Source organism: Borostomias antarcticus (assembly GCF_949987555.1).
Source record: "Borostomias antarcticus genome assembly, chromosome: 33".
In the NCBI taxonomy this organism is placed as follows: Eukaryota; Metazoa; Chordata; class Actinopteri; order Stomiiformes; family Stomiidae; genus Borostomias; species Borostomias antarcticus.
The window spans coordinates 1,501,119-1,514,590 of record NC_140266.1 but is presented as its reverse complement, the minus strand read 5'-3'; the positions used below and the strand labels follow the sequence as shown (position 1 = coordinate 1,514,590).

Genomic DNA, 13,472 nt, shown 5'->3' with positions numbered 1-13,472 from the left:
ACGGAACGGTGTGTGGTGTCTCTATCAAAATTACCTTGAGGCTACCATTGCTCAAATACTACAAACACAAATCGTGAAAAGATTAAAAATAATATCCACAACTCAAGCAAAATCCATGACAAGGTGTGATGGTAGTAGCCTAACATCAACCAATGCACTTAGACAAAATAAAAGCTTAAAACAACAGAGATGCACCATTGTATGAAGCATTGATTGGCTTTGATTAGTTTGGGCGTTTCCCTTTTCTAGTAGTCAGTACCTAGACTGTGTATTGGAATAGAATGTGTGATAGCCCTCTCTGGATGTCTCAGTGACACTTCCTGCCTTTTAACGTTTATCTTTGCAGATTAGAGCAGTGTTTACACACACACACACACACACACACACACACACACACACACACACACACACACACACACACACACACACACACACACACACACACACACACCTTCTATTCTCTATGCACACTGAGATGATCAAAATTCCACTTGGTATATAGGCTACATCGAACTGACAACTGACACAGTTCCTGCTGTCTTTGACACTTTGACACAAACGTTAGGTTAGACTCCTGTAGAGGGGTCACACAGGCAACCCTACTCAGAGAATTCCCTTCTAGTCCACAATCACGTTTGAGGGACAGTTCCAAGGCTGAATATTTGTTTAACATGGGCTACAAGGCAATTCAATTCAATACTGTGGTGAAGGAGGCCTATGGAGTCCTCGTCATGGGCCCTATGCCCCAGAGCAATATGGGACACATATGTAGGTGGCACTTGCAGTGTAGTATCCTATATGCATAGAGTATACTGTCTTACACTACTATTGACCATGGTGTCCACTACCTGGGCCCATATTCAGCTCTGATCATAAACTCTGAGACACTTGTGAATATGGGCCCTCACTTCTAACATGCCTTCCTTCCTTCCAGTTAAGTTTGGTTCTGTTATTTCAATGAACATGTGCTGTGTCTGTAACTTCACCAGCATGGGGGAAACAACCTTCTGTCCTTGTAAGGAGTCAAATCAGAGTCAAGCTGCAGTCACACACTAACCTTGAGGCGCTAACGATGCTAGCTGTGGTCAAATGGAGGAGTCGTCTGAGTTTGGTCCTAGTGGCAAAATGGGACGCTGTTTTGTTAAATAAATAACATTGCAGTGTTGTGTAGGAGTGTTGAGTGTGGATGATTGTATGGCAGAACAATTTCCTGTAAACAAAATGTGATATGAGTATGGTCTGTGAAACATAAAACAACTAGGTTACGGTTAAGGTTCCATTCCCTCTTAAAAAAAGTTTCCCCAAGTACTTTTTATTATCGCCCTCTAATGGTGAATGAAGATTTAATATGTCCCCAGTACTAATGACTCATTTAGGTTGCCTTATATCAGCTCTGGATTTTGGAAGCTATGGAAATTGAGATTGCGTTGAAGAGCTACATATTAAGGAGGTCTGGCTTTGTTGTGATCTAGGGACCAAAATAAATGATGAAAAGACAATGAGATGTCATGTATTGGAGATTTAATGATTGGTCATTGAACTCCAATTAGTTTACAATTAAAAAGGAGAATGTACGGGTGGGTTGATGTTTTAAACAGAACTTAGCAATAGGGTGCTAAGTCCAGCAAAAAAAAAAAAAAGATCTGATAGAAATTTACAGATAAGTTCGTAATTTGTACGTGCAAGTCAAGACCATAGGGGAGACATCATGAGATTAACAACACCTTGCATCATGTTAGTACTGGTTCATGGATAATGTTACATGACAGAACTAGTTTTGATATCCAGTTGATGGTGGATTGTAATGTGGAGAATGTTGTCATTTTGCTAACACACAGAGAAAGCACAGAGGGGTTTATTCAAGAGCAGAGAGCACAGTGTTGGCAAAGATGGCTACCTATCCAACAAACTTACACTCTTCCAACCAAATGAGCCATCAAATCCACCATCCATTCATTCTTTTACACCTTAAAGGACAATGCTCGTTGAGCGGGATAGAGGTGAAGTCACTACTGACGACTGAAATGCTTTCTGTGCTAATCGTCCCCTTGTCATTCCTCCTCCTCGCCTCTATACTATGAATAAAGGGAGACAGTTAAGCCCACGGTATACTTGTTTTTAAGTACGCGTATGCGCATGCGTACTAAGGGTGAAATGCTTGCGCAATTTGGCTGTGGACCGACAAAAAGTGCAGTGTACCCATTGTCGTGTGACTGTGGAAAATGGTTGACATTCTGAAATCAAAATACCTGAAAACAGTAGGCCTATCCAGCTTGAAGAGTATGTCTCACATTATGACTATTAATAGATGTCATTAAAACATTACTGTAAAAGGGTGTGTTATAATGTGAATAATTATCTGCATCGTAATTTTTTTCCTCGATCAAAAACATACTGAAGGACAGACAAAGGTACTTTTGCCCAGATTCATACCAGTGAAATTGATCATAAATACCCCAAACCCATAATTCCCACACTCTCATATCAGTAATCTCCAAAAATAAGAATATGCTTCTGTGTGCACACAAGGGGCAAGAAAAACAAATAAATTAAGCTAACACACAAAAAGCATCAGGAAGACATAGATAGAGTCTGAGGTGTGTGTGTGTGTGTGTGTGTGTGTGTGTGTGTGTGTGTGTGTGTGCGTGTATAAGTGGGTGAGTGGCTCCTCTGAGTAAGTGTGTTTGAAACGTTGTGATGGCCCCAAGGTGCCCCAAGGTGGCGCTGTGCAAAGTACAGGATGGCAGGAGCAGGCAGGGGAGGGAGGAGAGGTGGTGGTGGGGGGGGGGGGGGTGTTGGAAAGCACAAACGCTTTTTTTTACTCTGCTTATTAGAAGATCTCTTATCGTCAAGATACTGGAACATCTAAAACAGTCTTGATATAGGCTAGTTTCTTTAGGAGATAATTAATTACAATAATTTTTATAATTGTAATAATCAAGAGTAGTAACAACTTATGACAAAGTTCATCATCTGAGGTTTTCAATGGCAGCCTTGAGAGGGTTTTCTCATGTTCTTCTGTACTCTCTCTCTCTCTCTCTCTCTCTCTATCCCTCTATGCGACCACGAGGACCAGCCTATGCTTGTAAGTAGTGTTTATGTGGCAAAAATACCTACCTGTATATCCTTCCATCCTTCCCTCCCTTCCCTCAAAAGAGATATCCCCCTCTCCATCCACCCAATATTAGAGACAGGTCCTCTCCATCCACCCAATATTAGAGACAGGTCCTCTCCATCTACCCAATATTAGAGACAGGTCCTCCTCCCTCCACCCCTCCAGTTTAGTGGTATTTTCCTCTCATCCCTCTCCTGGAAAGGAAGTTCTCTCTTCCGCTCTCCACCCATCTCTCCTTCTCTCTGAGAAAACCACCCCGTCTCTTCTCTCCATCGCTTCCATCCCAGGGGCGGTTCTCTCTCTCCGTCCCCCCATCCCTCCATCCTTCTCTCTCTCTCTCTCTCTCTCTCTGTCTCTCAGAGGCGGGTTTGGGCCTCGGGAACGTAGATCTCGATGTTGTCGGCGCTCTCCGTAGCAGAGTTCTGACGCACCGAGGCGGCCCGCTTGGCGGCCAGCAGGCGCCTGCGAGCCTCCTGGCGCTGTTTCTCGGCGGAGGCCGACGAGGAGGTGGAGACTGAGTCGGCGCTCTTCTCGCGGGCCAGCGCGGGCCTTCCCTTACCGGGCTTCTTTGGCACTGGAGGAACCTGCTTTGGGTCGTCCTGCTGGGGCCGCAGTGGAACAGGCCGGCCACAAGGTGGCGCAAGAGGACGAGCGACAGAGAAACGGGGATGGAGGAGGAGAGATGAGAGTGAGAGGATGCAAAAGAGTGTTGTCACAAGAGGATTTTGTTAATAAAGTTGGAAGCCGCAGGTGTTTAATTATGATGATTCATGTTAAAAGCCTATTACTAGTTTAGCTTTAAAGACATACGACGTGGTAGACAGATATAAAAATAATTAATATTAACAATACATACAAAACATAAATAATGTAAACACATTTGAGACAAATAACAGTTATTAGGGTAATAACCCTAGGTAAGGACAAGGACAACGTTTAGTGTGGACATCAAGACGGAAACTGTGGACGAGCAAAGACACGGACGAGACAATCACAGCAGCAAAAAAACAAACAATCAAAGCACAACTCGTAGTGTTGAAATGGCAGCATGGCAACAACATGAACTCCTGTCAGTTTGCAAACATCCTCCCATCCAAACACACACGCACACACACCTTTACATACCCACTGAGCAAAGACACGTCTAAAAGACGTCTTTTAGATGTATTTTTCGTCTTTTTCAGACGTCCAAAGACATCCAATTAGGAGCCAGAATGAAAGTGTTTTTAGACGTTCAGATATTGAACCCGTTCTGCACGTCCACAGACGTCTTAGAGGGGTCCAAGCCAGACGTGTGAATATTGAGGGGTCCAGCAGACGTACAAATGGGGTTCTGGACCGACGGACGTTATTAAGACATGATCTGAACGTCTCCCTGACGTTGTGTGTTTGCTGGGTACTTACTCACACCACTCATTCACCATGCACACACCTAGCTCAACCATCCATCCAAACAAATACACACATATACAAAGACACACACCGTCGCAAGTCAACCACGCATCACAACCATCTCTTCATAACAGCACATCCAAAAACACACACAAACACACATACACACAAACGTCACACACAGAAACACATACACACGCGCGCATTCCTCAAACCAACTCAATCACCCATCATCTCACCAATGGCCAACCACATAATGACCAGTGGCGAAAGCCGGCCTGCATTCCATTCTATGGGGTGTCACTTTGCCATGCTCCATTCAAGACTGTGACCACAACATGCATGCTCAAAGCAAGGGTCTTCAGTGCCAAAACACAAGCTGCCCTCTGAGATTTCTGCTTTTCCATGCATGTGTAAAGGGGGCGGAGACTCTCCGGGTCCACTTTACATTGGAGGGTGGGGTGTGTGTGTGTGTGTGGGAGGGGGGGGGTTAATGCTCCCCTCAACATATGGAGAGGGTGAGTTGGAGAAGGGAGGGAGGGGGGGTACAAGGAGGTAAGGAGGGGCCGGTTTCGACGGCTTTCCTACCCCAGCCAGGGCACTGGGCAGCAGGGGTGGGCAGTACCTTCCGCTCGGGGGGGGAGTGGGCGGCGGCGGCCGAGGAGGCGGGCGCTCGCTGGCTGCCAGTCGCTGGACTTGAGGTGGTAGAGCTCGTCGAATTTGAGGCTGATGTCCTCGATGGAGAGCTGCAGCAGGTCCCAGAAACCTGCCAAGTCCTGAGCCGTGGGCCGCGGGTTGGCAGCCACATTCTGGGAGAGGAGGGGACGTGTGTGTGTGTGTGTGTGTGTGTGTGTGTGTGTGTGTGTGTGTGTGAGAGTAATGGAGAGAAAAAGAAAAGAGACAGAGACATAAGGTAACATTTTATATTAAGGTCCTCTTGTTAAACATTAGTTAATAGGTAATAAGGTCCTTATAAGATGCTTATTAACATTCATGTGTTAATAAGACATTTCTTTTTCATCAGTAGATTTTTGTTTCAATAAGAAATGAAAGAGAACTCTTCAAAGTCCTCCAAAATCCTGGTCCTGCTCTACCTCACTTTCACCACTAGATGGAGCAATCATACTGTACTGTCTTAGGCAGCACCTCAAACTCACATCAGAAATCATGTAAGAGAAGAACATTGTTGTGCCAACATTTACACATGTGTTTACTGTTTGGTGTGCTTCAAATTATAGATGTTATTATGAGTAAATGGGCTCCAGTATAAAAATGTATAGTAATAGACACACACACACATGCACACACACACGCGCACACACACGTGCACACGCGCATGTGCACACACGCGCATGCACACACACACACACACACTCAGACACATGCACACACACACACACACACACACACTCACACACATGCACACACGCATGTAAACACACACACACACACGCACACGCACACACACACACTGTTACTAATACAAGAGCACACTGTTCTTTGTTAGGGTAGGATCTGCTGTCGTGTGTCTTTGTGTGTGAATCTTTTTCTTGGTCTGACTCAGCATGTCTCGGTGTGACGAGTCAGGTTTCTGAGCTCCAGGTTGTTCTGGCTCAAAGCGCCGCCATCATGCAAAGTCAACCTGTCAGGATCGTGAGATGGGAGGACAATGCTCTTTGTTTGCATTGTATTCAAAGATCATGACAGCTGGGCCTAGTTTGCAGCCAAAATGACTTTGTGAAGCAGGCTTGCTGGTGACTTAAAACGTTAAATAAATAAGTAAATGCAAGTCGTCTGTCAGTATGTGACAAAGAAAACTCTCCCGTATATGAGGGGCCTTCAATAGTGAAGTTTGAAGTTTGTTTTAACTGTTGGCTTCACTCACTTGAGAACATTATTGTTGTTTGAGATTTATTGTCATGGGGCGGGGGGTTGGGGGGGTCTTATCTGTCAACCTTGAGTTATTTTGCAGTTTGAGAACTTAAGACACTTTGGGGAATAAAAACACTCACTGACTTTGCCAGCTTGAGGCTTTGCTAGTGTGAACGTTTAGTGCGAGCAATTCAAGAAGACTTTTAATGTACAACTGATACCAGAGCAGAACATTCAGCCGAATCAGATGTTCTCCCCCAGATGGGATGTGTGTGTATACGTGTGTCGGCTGTGTGGTCGTTGCTTCTTACCAAGTTTTGATCGCACAGTCCTCTGAACTGCTGGAACTTCTGGGAGATGAGGAGCTGAGCGCTGCCCACCGCGCTACGAACCTTCCCCAACACTGCCCATCGGAACACACACACACACACACACACACACACACATGGACCCACATCAGCAAAAGTGACACACACACGTACGCTTGTGATCGCACACCAGGCCTAAAACACTGCCAGTACCGTGCAACACAATATACTGCACACACAACACCGATCGTTGGATGAGGAAGTGCGATCGATTGAGTGTCTCCAGCATCTCCTGCTCTTCCAGTTGAGTGAAACCCAACTCTGCTACACGTGAACTCGTTGCCATAGCGACTGATGTTATAAGGTCTTACAGTATAGTCTTTGATTAAACCCAACAGTATTAGTGCAAAGTATATGACGATTTCAAAAGCATTCTGAGAGGACAGACTAGGAAGCATTCTGTCATGAGAGGACAGACTACTACTATGACTACTACTACTGCCACCAGCACCACTCCCACTACTATTAACTCATACTAGCAACTGAACAGTACGAATAAACCTCCCGAAAACAAACCAAACCAAACCAAAACAAAGGAGGGGTGTCATGGCAACAGACAACAGACAGATTTTCCAATGCCTCATCAAAACAACTCCATGGGGCACAAAAGAGGATTACAGTATGTAGAGTAGAGAGTGGACTAATGGTGCTAGAGTCATTTCTACACAAACGATGCAATTTCAGGTCGCTGTGATTAAGGATAGCCCCTCAGCCCCCCCAGGCTCGGGGGGGTAAAAGGATAGCTAAGAAGAAGAAGAAGAAGAAGAAGAAGAAGAAGAAGAAGAAGAAGAAGAAGAAGAAGAAGAAGAAGAAGAAGAAGAAGAAGAAGAAGAAGAAGAAGAAGAAGAAGAAGAAGAAGCATCTTGTTTCATGGAGGAAAACGAACGAGCTCTGGTTTGACTGACTGAACATCAACAATGAAAAAACAACAAACGTTATTGTTCCGGCCCGGTTTTGATTCCGTCTTACCCTCCTCCGAGAGCTGGTAGTCTTTGGTCTCCTGATCCATCTGCTGGCACCAGCCCTCCATGCGCCCCGTCTCCGCCTGCAACAGCTTCAGGAACCAGTGGCCGTCCCTCCGGCACAGCGGCCCTCCTCCTCCTCCTCCTCCTCCTCCGCTCTGAGGGCCCCCAGGCCCCCCGCTGCCGTTCCCGCTCTCCAGCCAGGGGTCGGGGGGGGGCAGAGACGAGGGGTCCAGCGCCGGGTCCAGGCTCTCGGAGTACGAGTCGGAGCTGCTCCGCGTGGTCGAGCGGTTGAGGATCTGCCGGACGGGCGGAGGCGGCGAAGACGCGTCGTTGGACGGATCCCCGTTGTCCAGGGGGCCGTGGTCCGGGGGGCCGTGGTCCGGGGGCGAGTCGGCGGGCCGGCCGGCGCTGCTGGCCGCGCCCTTCTTCTCGGTGTGCTTGGACACGTTGGAGCTCGTGAGGAAGGAGGTGAAAGGGACATCCTGTGTGTCCGAGTCCGTCTCCTGCTTGGAGGCCATGCTGCTGGAGCGACTCAGCCTGGAGATGCACACAAGGTTCGAAAAATAAGACAAACAAAAAAGGGCAGTCAATCCAAGCAGCACGCAAGCAGAGACAGGGTCTCAAATTACGTTCCAAGGTTGTGACAACAATAACCAGTTAGGGCACAACACTGAAATGAAGAGGGTGAAATGCACGTTTGTTCAATATGAACAAGATTTTCATTTTTGTGGCAACATGTTTTGCTAGGTTAACCACCTGTTGTCTGATATGACTGATAAGACGAGAACTGAACTGATTTTGGCCTGAAATTATTCTCCAACAAAGCCATAGTTGTAAAATAAGAAAAAGATGAGAAATATAAAAAGAGAAAGAACATTATTAATCCCCAGGCGGGATTACAGCAACAGAGTGAAGAAAAGTACTGAATACAAAAGATGCAGAAAAAAGTATACATATAGTATATTAGCAATAACAACAACAACAACAACAAAAATAATCATTATTATTATTATTATTATTATTATTATTATTATTATTATAGATAAGTGAATCATGTAAAGGAAAACTAAATAACTATTTCAATGTTAACTGTTAAGGGAGGGTCTCAGGCCCAGTTGTACAGTCTGATGGCTGTTGCCCCAAAGGAGCGTCTAAACTGCCCCGTTCTGCCCCTGGGGTAGATGAGCCTGTGGCTGAAGGAGCTCCCCATCTGCCCCAGCTCAGAGGGGAGGGATGGTCTTCACGTTGTCCCTCCTCCTCTCCACCACCGCCTCCAGACTGATCTATGGGAAATCGGATCTAGCCTTTCCTCCAACAAACAACCACGCAAAGGTCTCAGCTGTGAAGCACTTACCCGCCTGCTGATCAATACGCCAATATCGACCAGAGTCTAGCGTGGCCTTGTCTACACAAAGTTTCTACTCAGCCTGGAAACAAAACACTAGCCAATAACCTTGCTGGCCTAATGGAGATATTAATAAATGGTAGATGATAAATGTTTTGCATTTAAATGTGATTGTTAACAGACAATACGAGCTAGTGTTTGCAAAAGAAGCATGACATTTGGAGAGTTATGTAAGCGCAGCCATAGCAGGCTTTCCTGTATAGAACAAGGCCCTTCTTATTGAACAAGCACTGTTTCAGAAAACAGCATCCCAATGTATTCCAATGTACTGTATGGAGGATTTAGTACAGCCAGCTGGTCTTGCAAGCTGTTATGCATGGAAAGGTGGAGGTCAGAAGTTGGAAAAAAGATAGGGAGTGTGAAGTGTGGCATGCAAGGACTTCCTGACATTCAAAACAGCACCAGAGAACTATGCAAACTACTCCGCAAGAGCTAAACAATGACCACCATAAACATTCCAAATGATGTACGTTTTACTACGGTAATTCAAATGTATGTGTTGCATATCCTTTATAACAAGGCAGCTGTGTGTCAAAAGACACCTATGTCATGAATAAAATAGGCATAAAATATTTTATTTTTTTTACACACAAAATGGCTGACGTGTCATGATGACTAGGACAGAGATTTTACTTACTGCCAACCACCCTCCACCTGCACTCCTATTGACTGGAATCTGGCCAATGGCGGAGTCTCCTCTCTCTGGACTTCCTGAATGCAGTCAACCTAACAACCAATCAGAAAGTGCAAAAGCTCAATTTGGATGAAAAAATCACCACCATCATCCCATCCCAATATATGAACACTGGGGTCTTAGATAATGAAATGCAAGCGTGATGTTGACCTGGGGCAACCATGAGAAGAAGAAGAAGAAGAAGAAGGAGAAGAAGAAGAAGGAGAAGAAGAAGAAGAAGAAGAAGAGAGAGGATTAAATTAGTTTTGTCATTGTCTCTCTCGGTCAATTGTCGTATTCTATGGAGATTCAAAAGTTCACACAAAGGTTGAAAGACACGCAAAATAAGTCATAAAGAGGGAGATATTAGACAGTACAGGGGGACAGCGTTGAGGTGGATTACGCTTCCCCACAGAGTTCTTAATTTTTCACGATGGCAAAACATGGACTGCCAGTTTCCTATCCACAACTGAACATCCACATAATACATTTCAGTTGACTACTTGATTTACTCTTCAAAATATGATTAATAGTACCCAGTGTAAATATCAGCCCAGAGGTAATGTTTTCTGCATAGTTTGGAAAATGGTACAAAGAGAGTTGAATTCACTTTCATTCATCATTCTTATGGATTGGAAGTAGCCCATTGGTTTCTAGGTATTGCTCAGAAACATACAACACAACATCACAAAAAATGATTATTTTCCACTTCCTCCCTCTCCTCCAGCTTTTAACACAGTTAAAATACAGTAATATACAGTAGCTGACTGATTCCAGCGGCTGACTCTTCTGACATCAACACAACACTGCACTGTAACCGTACAGACTCATTTATAACCTAACAGATTCCACTGTAACAATACAGATGCATTTATAACCTAACAGATTCCACTGTAACAATACAGATGCATTTATACTCCAACAGACTCAACTGTAACAATACAGACTCCTTTATACCCTTCCCTAACCAGAACCACCACCCCACCACTGATTCACCCCACCTGTATGCCGATGGAGGAGAGCTTCCTCCGGGGTACGGCGTTCGCTTGGGGCTCCTCTGCGGTCAGGCACCCCTTGCTGGCGCTGGTCTTCAGCGGCTCGTGGCCGACATCGGACGTGTCGGTGGAAGTGCTGGTCGTGGCGTTGACGGCGACGGGGTCCCTGGAGGTGGCGACCGGCACGAGGTTCATCTGGGGGGGGCGGGAGAGTCCCCTGGCGAGGCTGTTGGCGCGCGTGCTGTCCAGGCTGTCGGAGGAGTTGCTGTGGGCCTGGCTGGACTGGCTGTTGACCTCGCTGCGCCGGTCGTGGTGGTCCAGGTAGGTGTCCTGGGCGGACTCGGTGCTGCTCTGCACCGTCACCGAGATGTAGGGCTTGGAGGTGGTCCGGGGCGGCACGGGAGGGGGCGCCACCTTCTTACAGGTGGTTATGCATGCCGAGACTGAAGGAGGAGGAGGAGAAGAAGAAGAAGAAGAAGAAGAAGAAGAAGAAGAAGAAGAAGAAGAAGAAGAAGAAGAAGAGAGGATTAAATTAGTTTTGTCATTGTCTCTCTCGGTCAATTGTCGTATTCTATGGAGATTCAAAAGTTCACACAAAGGTTGAAAGAGACGCAAAATAAGTCATAAAGAGGGAGATATTAGACAGTACAGGGGGACAGCGTTGAGGTGGATTACGCTTCCCCACAAACCCGCAGCAATGGACTCCCATCATGGACCACCATCATGGACCACCTTCAGTATTCTCAAGAAGGCAGAACTTGTTGTTACACCATGACATGGTACATTACTGCTAGAAGGAGGCACACCCACACAAGCTGGAAAGTAATCGTTATTGCATGAAAAATCATATTTAGTGAAACACTGAGCATACATACCACTCCACAGGTGGTTTCTCATGAGTACGCACACGCTTCCTCTAAATCCGCGTCCGAATCTAATCACCAGCCCGCGTAATGCAATTGCGTTCAAACAGGAACTGTGGGTCATCAGCTGACGACTGTAGACGCGATGCCTTTTTCCCCCAGAGGGTAAGAGGGCTCTGTGAACGAGGCAGCTCATACCGCCCAGTCCCATTCCACTTGACCCCACCCCTCACGCCTGCTCTCGACTCCAACCCTTGGGAGTGATGTGATTGCCAAGGAGGGAAGGGTAGAGAGAGAGAGAGAGAGGGAGAGAGAGAGAGAGGGGAAAGAATGACTAGGAGAGAGTGTGTATGTGTGTACAGCATATGAGTGAGTTAGTGAGAGATAGAGAGGGAGAATGTGTATGGGAGGGTGTGTGTATCCAAAAATGACAGCCGGATGAGTGAGTGGATGAGTCTGAGTGAATGTGCATGCACGGGTGAAGTGAGTGAGTGCATGAGAGAGAGAGAGAGAGAGAGAGAGAGAGAGAGAGAGAGAGTGAGATAGATTCAACCTCACTGGGAAGACAAACAACTCTCTTAACTGAATTAGGATGCCGTTACAGACTATAGTTTCAGCAAATTCAGCACTTTCAAAAGCAGATCTCCATCCATACGTTCTTAGCAGCAAGGAGAGTGACTAGTCCATATGTCATGCTACACAGACTGACAGTGACACAGATTTAAAACTTAGTGATTTGGACCAGTCAGCAAGACTATCATAAACCAACACACTTGACACATACTTTGAAAGCAATATTTGACAGTGATGTACTGTGTTGTGAGCCTTATGCCCGCTAGAAAGGATTACAATTGAAATGCTTAGCATTTTTACAAAGGACTCCATTATGCAAATAGTACATAGAGACCTATGGTTCTGTGCAGTATATGAAGCAGCAGTATTTATACAAAGGACTTTATTATCCTGTCTCTCCACCCACTACACACAAGTTAAGTGTCACTCAATGTCACTCAACATTTACTGAGCACAATGCAGCCCAGTCCAATCAGTCCTATCTCTCAGCCTCCTATCTGTGTCTCCTTTATCACATCATATTGTATTGGATGAGTATAGAGAGAGCACAATGCCAGCTCTGTTCTGGACTGGCAACGGATGAGCGTAGAGGAAGTGTTCATATGTCAGGATCATCCGTTTACTAAGTTCACTAACCCAGCAGTGTACACCATTTTTACAGCTCACTTATCTGGCCCCCGGGTGATTACTGTTTTTTTTGCTTCCCTCTGGAATATGTAGGGGTGGGTCGTATGCCCACCTCCCTTGTTCTCTGTAAAGCGCATTGTGTTGCCTCTGGGTATGAAATGCGCTATACAAATAAAGCTTTGATTGATTGATTGATTGATTGACCAATTATAGTACAAGACAGTTACATTCTGCCCAGTCTCAAATGAATCCAAAAAGTGCACAGCATACAATATTTCGGCCCGTTTGTGTATTTATTAATACTGATAATATGATAGACTTTTAAAAGATAGCACGATGGCACGATGAAACCTGTAACAGTGGAAACATTTAATGTCACCCAAGACCTGTAATCTTGTGTAAGCAGAGGCCTCCCTTGCCCCAATGAAAGTCAGTGGTGACGTTGGGATTTTCCTAAGTAAACAAGCACTGCGCATTGAGTGGTTGCCATTTGATTTCTAAAATGGAAACTTTTTTATATTTTGACAGCTATTTGGATCCCCTGCTGGAAACCTAAATTGACTTGGTGCTAGAGAGATACACAAGGAATTTTGTACCTAAGCAGTGGCCATGAATGCCTGTATA

General features: G+C 45.6%; 1 pseudogene across 1 annotated transcript in view; it reads right to left on the bottom strand.

Moving 5' to 3' along the window:
• Positions 1 to 3,471: 3,471 nt before the first annotated feature.
• Positions 3,472 to 13,472, bottom strand: part of LOC311327718 (disks large-associated protein 4-like) — a 30,628-nt pseudogene continuing 20,627 nt past the window's right edge. Inside the window, exons 7-12 of the transcript in view lie at positions 10,792 to 11,228; positions 9,755 to 9,843; positions 7,717 to 8,249; positions 6,691 to 6,782; positions 5,133 to 5,316; positions 3,472 to 3,714 (exon numbers count right to left, since the gene is read on the bottom strand). The product of the transcript in view is annotated as a disks large-associated protein 4-like (transcript). The remainder of the gene's footprint in view (positions 3,715 to 5,132; positions 5,317 to 6,690; positions 6,783 to 7,716; positions 8,250 to 9,754; positions 9,844 to 10,791; positions 11,229 to 13,472) is intronic.